Genomic DNA, 9,965 nt, shown 5'->3' with positions numbered 1-9,965 from the left:
CCCAGGAAGCCGGAAGAAGCCAAAACACTAACAACCTCAAATAGGCCCGAGATGTACTGCATGTTCCTGGAAACACGGTTGATTCGATTAATAATCTGGACATTGGTCAAGATAAACTCTGCCAGTGAAAAGCATACAGAAATTTGTAACTAACTGAAACATTTTCATCGTTCTTACATCACGGATATGAGGAGCTTGAACTCTAGATGTTAATTCTACCCATGACAATAGAGGGATGCCAGTACCCGTGATATAGTAGTAGTGGCATGTGATGCAAGTGTATGAGCTTATGCAGCATCAGCCAAAAAAAAAAAAAAAAACACACCATTCCCTCCAAATGCCTATCCAGTTCCTCCTTAAATTTATTCAACCTATCAACTTCCACAACGACAGATGGAAGTTTATTCCAGCAATTAACCATCCGCTGGCTAAAGGCAAATTTCCGCACATCTATTCTACATCTGTCCTTTCTTAATTTGAATTTATGCCCCCTTAGGTTTGTAATCTGAACAAGTGGAAGGATCCCATTAGAATTCACCGTGCTCAACCTATTCAAGGCCTTATGCACCGCAATCAGATCACCGCGCAGGTGCTTAGTCTCCAGCCACTGCAATTTGCAGTGGCTGGAGACAGTATGCAGTACTTTGCATTTGTCAAGGTTAAACTTCAGTTGCCACTTCTGAGCCCATCTGCCCAAATTATCTAGATCCTGTTGCAGTAGCACACTGCCATTGCTGTCATTAACAACCATGCCAACCTTTGTATCATCTGCAAACTTCGACATTAAGCCTGATATACCTTCATCAATATCATTGATAAATATACAAAACAACAGTGGACCCAACACCGAACCCTGTGGGACTCCACTAATAACATTAGTCCACGAAGAGCAGCACCCATTGATTACCACCACCCTCTGTCTTCTCCCACTCAACCATCCTTTTATCCATTGTAGCAACTTACCCTTAATACCATTCTGCTCCAATTTGTACAATAGTCTTCCATGTGCAACAGTGTCAAAAGCTTTCCTGAAATCCAAATATATGATATCAAAATTATTTTTTGCATCCAGTTGCTTTGTAACCACAACATAATATCCTATCAGATATGTCAGACAAGACTTTCCCTTAACAAACCCATGCTGTGTCTGAATTCTGGTCTAGATGATCCTGCAATGCATCTTTAACCAGTGACTCCATTATTTTACCTGGAACAGAAGTTAAACTAACTGGTCTGTATTTACTCCTGTCACTCTTCGATCCCCCTTTGTGAATTGGGGATAAATTTGCACATCTCCAGTCCGTGGGAACCTCCCCTGAGTCCAAGGATACTCTCATAATTATGGCTAAGGGTTTGCTTAGTTGCTTTGCCGCCTCCTTCTATATAATTGGATAGTCCCATGCACCCAACTGCCCTTGTGCCATTAAACAACATACCAACCACCCGACTGCTTTTCTTATGTTTAACCTCAACAATTTCTCCTCCACTTTGCTCTCAGTTATTACAAAATCATTAAGTATCCTGCTACAATTTGATAACCTTCTGCCATTTTCAAACCTTAATAATTCCTCATGTATGAATGTAGATGCAAAATACTCATTTAGTTTGTTTGCTATCTGAGCAGGATCATCAATAGTCGAACCATCGATGTCAAGTGGACAAATCAGATTCATCCCCTTCCTTTTAGAGTTTATATAAGTAAAGAAATCCTTGCTGTTTTTCTTAGCATCTTTTGCCAAAGATTTCTCGTAAACTGCCTTTGCCTGCCTAACCTCCTTTGTGACCTGATTACAGAGTAACTTATATCTGCCATAGGCTTCTGAGTCGCTTGATAATTTATATGCATCCCATGCATTTTTCTTCTCTGTTACGAGTCTCATTAGTTTATTAGATAACCATTTAGGCCTTAACCTTGAACAATATTTCTTAATAGGTATGAAACTTCTAGTAGTATCCAAGATTAATTCCTTGAATGCTTCCCACTTAGACTGTTGGTAACATCGTCAGTTGATCCCACTGTACAGAATTTAAAAACTTTGAGACTACTGCAATATTACAAGACGCTCTGCACACCAAGGTGAGATGTACAGAAAAGACCTGATATCTAGGATGATACGACTGATGAACCAGAAAAAAAAAAATTTGAAATTTGTTTACCTTAACAAAGCTTTCTTAAAATATGCATGTGTGATTCAAGTACCCGACGATGTTCTTAACGTTGTCAGTATAACTAAATCCTTTATTGCGTGATTCTTCCTCCACATAACAACCGTACAGAAGAAAGCATAGCAATATTACCCCTCTGAGTGAATAGTCGTGGCCAGAAGTTAATTGAAAATGAAATCCAACAAAACATACTGTTGTAAATATTAGACATCTGAGTATGTTACCCTCTTCCATCCGAAACTACATAGGTATAAAACTATGTAAATATCTTAGAGCCATTCACTCTAATCCATATAACCAAGCCACATGTCCTTGCTCTAAGCCTCAAAATGAAAACATCACCCTCCTAGTTTATTGCTGTTCAATGGAACTGAAACGAGAAATGAAGAGATGATACTACTAATAACAATATCTCATTCGGAAGAGGTTTTTTTTTTTTTTTTCCCCGTCTTTGTATCTTCTCGCGGTGGCATGAGACAAACTGCACTTAGGCGCCCTCTGGGAATGATTTAAACCTACGATGGATGCCGTCGCCTATGAAGAATAAATAAACGATACAGCTTGCAGTAACAGTTGCCCAATGACACCAACCATGTCGTGTATGTTATCTATCACACCAGAACATGAGATCGGCAGTGCCCTGCCCTATTTTTGAAATTAATCTAATCACATCTTTTTTGTCTATCTATACAGGCGACCTAGCATTAAGTGGATGGAATGTAGTGATAACGGTGTTTTCGTTCCTTGCCCAATTCCATTTGTTCCCGGAAATCGTAATAACAAAAATTCAAACGATCGTCTCGCGTGCTGACCTTCGTAAGAAGAGCGGTTATTCTGATAACCGACTTTACGTTTGGATCGGTTGTTTCCCCATTGGTACCTGATAACGTAATTTATAGCAGTTACATTCTTCCCACTTCCGACAAGAACACGCAATACCACTTGAGTTATATATCCAATAGTAGTGTTCAGGTACTATGATGGAGAAGTATTCTATAGGTGGTTGGAGAAAATTCAAAAGTAAATCTCACTAAGAACGAGACTTCCTTTTAAAGAAAGGAAGGAAATTTCATTCATTGTGAGATATTTCCTGTCCTACTAAGAATGATAATTTTTGGTTGTGCACTTTTATATTCAGGGGAAAAAAATGCGGATAGTGTGCTTTATAATACGCAATTAAGGTGATTATCATTGAAACGACTAATTAGTGAAGTAACAAATTCTTGGTTTTGCAGTATCGTTAATCCCTTTCCCTACTGAGAAATCTTAAGGCCTATCAATGAAGTGACATTGATTTACTTAAATGTTTTCTGCTCCGTCAGAAAATGCAGCACTCCCATCTGCTTCTAAAGATCGTATCAATTTTAAATTTTAAGCTTTGAATAAAAGTAAAAAAAAAGTAAAGTGCAGCCATTATCAACCCACTGCAGGGTGGAAGCCTCCTCAAGAATTCATGCTGAGGGAGATGGACCATAATCTGCCACGCTGGTCCAGTGCGGGTTGGCAGATCGACCGTATTTAGCAGTCAGGGGCTTGAACCCCGGTCTACTCAAAGAGCGTGTGCTACTGCACTCCCGCTCCTGCCCACTCGGCTACGGAGGCCTTTGCTTTAGAAAGAATAACTTCACTTAACTAAATATCACTTCCAATATTGGTACAGCCTGCATATGTTTGTAGGTCAACTGGACTAATTTTAGCCTAAAATTTTCTCCGAGATATTCCATACCATTCTGAAGGATCTCAAGCTTAAGTGTTGGAGAAACTCTGCAACGGACATGTGGTGCAAGTAAACGGCTTAAAGGACGTGGAAGAATCTGTACAAATATGTAGATGAAAAGGCTAAGTTTCTACTATAGGTGTTATTCAATTCAGTTCTATTCTCTTAGGAATTTAACGAGTAGGTAACACATTTTTCTCTTCCTGCATGGAGAGAAAGAGCTCTATTCATGCACTTGCTTCAGTATGCTACAATAGTGGACCCTACTCCACAAACTACCAGTCTAGTGTCGTGGGTAGTTCGAATAAATCTGATTACAGTGATGTCAAACCGAATATGTGTAAACATGTCATAAACTGAAGTAAGGTAGTTTAAGGACGTTTGGGAGTGTTGTCACTTAACTAGTTTGGTGATCAAGATCTATTTCAGTTCACAAAACTGCTAAGAGAATTGAATTAAGTTCTAATGCGACTAAAAAAAAAAGTATTTACCCTACTGCTCTTAGCATGAAATGAACTCATACCCCCTCTCTCCCCAACCACTACAGAAGGCACACACGAAATGAATAATCTCATTCAGGATGTTTTAGCAAAGAACCGAACAAGCATGAAGTTTAATTTTAGGAAGCATTAAACTTCAAACTATTGCTGCTATATTGAAAACAAGTTAGCATATAATGTAACAGATTGTGAAATCTTAGATGACCTTTTGCAGTCTCATAATTAACTTACTAACGCAGTTTCTTTCATCTGTTAGGTAGTCAGAACAATTCTTCTCTTACTCAACTATAGTTTTTTCCTGTTGTCAGGATGGATGACGAATCCTTTAAGCAGCAGTCTTCATACGTGGTATAAAATTGTTTTAGTTTAGACATTACAACATCGTGAAGCAAGCACAAGTTTCCCAGGTCTTCCACGAAAGCAAGAGTACCATTCATAAAGAGAAATACAAATATCTTACCTTTATTTGTGATGCATGCCAGTATTAATCAGACAGTCGTTTCAGAGTAGCTTAAGCAATGGATAATTGAACCCTGTAAACAGCGGACTGAAAGTCAGCTATTTTCTGTGTATAATGTTCAATTATCATTGCAATGGTAACTGAACTGAAATTACCATTGCATACCATTTCCTGTCTACGGTGTTCAAATGCTAACTTTCAGTTACCCGAAAGTTGGGATCTGAAATGCGATAATATTGAAATTTGAACTAGAAGTTATTGCCGCATGTTAACACTTCAGATAAACAGCAGTTTGGGTATTAGTAGCGTCGTGGTATATAGTGAACAAAAGCCCTGAACTGTATTTAATGTCCATGGACAGAAATTTTAAATAATTCATTTTCTGTGATGGTATCAAATGAATTAGGTCTAAACAGATTCTCATTCGAGCGCCCCCCCCCCGAACTTGTTTATTCTTTAGGTTTTGCTTCAGAAGTGACATTTGTGCTAATTGAGTAATCAATTCCTACAAATCGTAATGGCTGTTTCTCCGTACTCTACCACTTCATTTCGTGATTTTAATTATCCGGTTCTGAGGTGCTGCACTAAAAGAGCATCGTAATTGAGCGTGGAACAGCGCTACTTGAGATTCATCCCATAGCACATTGATCATAGCCAAAGCTCCATAACAGTCGATAAATGTTAAAATAAGAAATTTGGTAATTACTTTTCTCAGCTCAATAAGTTTTTCAGTGGTGAAAGGGTAGAGGAGATCGATTGACCTGTTAGGCTGTCGGGCAATGCCCATAAGAAAAGGATCATCGTTTTCAGTTTCACTGAAAACTTAGTATTTTTGCAAATGAACAAAAGATCTACATTATGAATGCTAAATTGTATTTTAATTACTGATTAAACGAAAAGAGATACAATATAATTCAATTGTATCTCTGCTGATATACGGAGTATGCACAGTTGGGTCTTCTGGGAAGACTTAGTGCTTTATGAATTGTTGATGCAGCACTACTTATGTTGAGGAAGGCAGCAGATGCTACCGCAACCTTCAGTTTTAGAGTAGTAAGGGTTTAATGTATAGTATTTTTCAAAAGTTTTTATATGATTTATGGTATTTTAAATTATACAGTCTATTTTACTTATAAAGTTATAATTGGTCAGAGTTGCCAGCATCAATTATGGATAGATTTTCCGTCTATAATTGTCGAATTTCCGTAATTCGAGTTTACGTAAGTTTTTACCGGCCGGCGCAAACTTAAAAAAATCGTGGAAAGGTATTTTGCCTCCCGTAGGAATAAATGGAGGTATCGTGAAAATATCGTAATGTGAACCCAATAACTGTTTTTTTTTTTTTGGGGTTAATTCGTTCCAAGACATCGGAAGTTGAAATTTTCGCTATATAACTAAGCTATTTATCTCTCTAAAAGAGAATTTTTAAATAGAAATTTCACTACACTCATCGTTATCATATGTTCCGTTATAAGAATCAATTTTTTGGCTTTTCTGTTAGCGTAATCTATTGTAAACGGTAGTAGACTCGATATTATTGCATTTGTGATAATCCCGATAACTGGAATCTTTTTTTTATTACGTTACGGTATGAGCTCCTCTACACTGAAATCTTAAATCATATAAACTTCTCTTCATTCTTATTAGAATGATTAAGAGAAAATGACCAACGGAAAGTGCAAGTGCTAGGAAACGAAACAAAATTGATTTAGAAATGATGATTAATTAAGAATTACGAAGCTGGACAAAGTTTGTCATCTACTGCCCGGAATTAGGTCTCGCTGCTTCAACAGTGAATACTATTTTAAGGGACAGTGCACATATAAAAGAATATGTTAAAGAATCAACACTCAACAGTGATCACAAAACAGCGTCCAGGTGCTATGTCGAAGATGGAAAGCTATTAATAATATGGGTGGAAAATCAGATTCAGAAGCAAGTGCCCCTGAGTCCAATGGCCATTCAAGCAAGAGCATTTATGAAGATATTAAGGATAAATACGACGAACCCCAAGCTAGGGTCGTGGCAAGCAATGGGTGTTTTAATAGGTACAAGCAGTGCCGATCTGCAGCGAAATTGTGATGTGTTGGAAAAAACCCCTTCTAAATCTCCAATCCCTCAACTTCCACAGAATTCTCTCCAGCTTTTCAGCTGGAGAGAATTCTGGCAACGATGCTCGAAATGTAAAATTAAATAAATAATTTTATTTACATGTTCGTCGAACATGTCCTTCCATCAAATTTGTGATGTGCTGCATAAGCATTTAGGGAAATTCCGACTTGCGTTCAGCCGAACTCTACGTAACCCTTACGTAAGTCGGTGAGTGGCTGTAATTTTGATATATATCGATGCACTACTCTTCTTGGACTAATGTTGTTAGTGAAGTTTCGGTTCAGTGCTGCGTATTGCTTTCTGTGATTATTAATCACACTCTGGGATACATGTATGAAGTGCACCAGAAGGTGCAATATAATGTCTTATGTGTAACGAGCATGTTAATGTATATAAAAATCTTTTTATGTACATTAACATTTTATGTAAAAATTGTGTCTACAAATAAATGGAATTATTAATCAAGGCATATGTTTGATGTATAAATTCGCAGATGATACGAAGGTTGCCTGGGTGGTTAATGACACTAATTAGGTTAGTGTCATTAGCTACTGTAACAAGATGTAGACAAATTAGGCAGATAGGATGAGAAATGGCATTTGAAGTTTAACATTGGGTAGTGGAGAATGAAAACTAGCTGGAGAGAGTTGTGCAGTCAGACTTTAAATTCTGAATTGTGCTTCCAGGGTAGCTTATGGGGTTTTGTCAATGACATACAGGCTTTTGGCAGCACGGATAAGGTCGTGATTATCCCATTAGAAGCCACAGTACTGTATACAGGTTCGGGGGCCTCATTTTAGGATGGATGTGGATCTGATACGAGATCAGCGAGGGAAACAAAAGGGTTCTCTATAACAGGAAAGCTTCAGTTCTGAAAACTGATGCACCTGAAGACTAGGCATCTACCAGGAGATCTGACTGAGGTGTTCAAAGCCTCGAATGGATTGGATAAACTCAGTGATGGCATCTTTACTATCTCAGGCAACACACATAAGGAGGGCTTGCTTTCAGCCAGTGTCTAGTTGAGTGTTGGAATAAACCTCCAACTGGTGTTGCAGAGGAGTTAGGCAAAGTATTAAGAGGATGGACATGTCATACGGGAATTTTTCTGGCTGATGCGGTGTAAGCTTGCTTTCCTGCAGTGTTGCCACTACTTACACTATTCTGGATGTGATTATGAAAGTGTTTTCAAGCAACTCAGTTCAAGAAATTATCCTCCACGGAAGCTGCCATTGCAGCCCTTGTAAAAACACTACACATTCCACAGCAGTCAGATCTTTGTGGATGCCTTTGATGGGAGAGTTCCCTCAGGTCCCTTAGACTGGCAAACTGCAATCAATATCTTTAAAGTCATAAGATCCTACTTCAGTAACAGATCAATTCAGGTCACTGCCCAACACCTGTCATATTCAAAATTTATAAAAAGAGGTTGCACACATGGGTCGGTGCTAGGACCACTCCTTTGCAACTCTGCACTTGACCAGTGGCACAAACTAAACACCTTGGCATAATATTGGACAACAGGTTGTTTCCAACCATATGTGAACAGTTTAGCAAACAAAACCAAAGCCTTCAACTGCAGCCGTCATCAATCTCCCATTTGGACTGGGAACTTGCCAAAAGAACCCTATCTTTCTACTATAAAGCTGTGTTCTTGCTTGCCAATTGCCTCCTATACTGCTCGGGTCTGGTTCAATAGGGTCACTAACAGTAAAATCCGGGCCAAACTCGTTTCAATGCAAAGTACCATGCTGCTTGCGACACACCGAGTACATCCTCAACTAATGCACTGCAGGTTCTATCACGGGCCCTTTCCCTGGACCTACATATAGCTTAGAGGAAGCCTCTACAAACAAAAAGTCTACCAACCTCACTCCTTGGAATAGATGGAAATCCTGCTACAAATATCAAACATGAAAAAAAATAAGCCTATGGAATAAACTCCTCTCCCTTCGGTAAGCTGGGTGGGATGAAAGTCCCACTGGAGAGATCACCCGACTTTTTATCCCGGATGTCACCTTTGCCATGAATAAGCCGCATTATAATTGGTTTTACCCATCCATGAGCACATCCTAATAGGACATGGTGCTCTTAAAGCGAAACTGTTCCAATTCGGACTGGCGACAAATCCTCATTGCTCCTGTGGGGAAGAGGAATCCTGGAACCACATCCTATTGTCCTGCCCCAACTACGAAGAACGCACAACACTTAAAAATAATTGTTCAGAACATATCAGAAGGTCAATCTTAAAGACTTAATTGAAAATTAGACTAACTTTCAAGCCCTTCAAATCTTCACCAACGTCTTCAGCAGAAGACTGCTGCATCTGACATTGTTCAGAGATGTCAACCACTAGTGTTTTTTTTTATTTTTTTTTTCTGCTGGTACTCAGGCGTGGGCATCCAGAGTATGGGGTTGCTGGCATCCACTGGTATTTCACTACTTCCAGTGGATGCAGGATTTTAGCACATTGAAGTGCAGATAATGTCCGGCTCCACGTGCCTTGGGACGGGCATCAGACAGTTGCTCACGTTTTACGCAGATACTGTAATCAAGACGGACAATTTGTGGAGATGGATCCAGGTCCTGGAGTGTGCACACATGCATTTCTTTTACTTTTGAGTCTGTATTTTGTAAGAGAAGCTCCATTTTCTGCTGGAGTTTCTTACACAGGTTCGAACGATTCCAAATAGTATTTCTGTAAATAAACTCTGAACAAAATTTTACTTTAGTAAAGTACACATGCTTAGTAATTGATTTTAAAGTAGATATTTAAGTAAAATAAATACTATATTAGTTAAGTACAGAATAACTTACACAGATGATTCCTTGGAAATCATCTTCCCAGAAATAATCATTAGAATAAACTTCGGTACAACGAAATTATTCGCGCACCACAGAAAGTTCATTATAACGAGATTTTTCTGTACTTTGATGCCAATTTTGTAATGGAGAGTAAAATTAGGAACTACGACTGCCGAATCGCTTTCTAAATTTAAACTAGTGGCTA

The sequence above is a fragment of the Mastigoproctus giganteus genome, chromosome 9, assembly GCF_048544385.1.
Source record: "Mastigoproctus giganteus isolate SK-2022 chromosome 9, ASM4854438v1, whole genome shotgun sequence".
Taxonomy (NCBI): domain Eukaryota; kingdom Metazoa; phylum Arthropoda; class Arachnida; order Uropygi; family Thelyphonidae; genus Mastigoproctus; species Mastigoproctus giganteus.
This window is presented reverse-complemented; position numbering follows the sequence as displayed.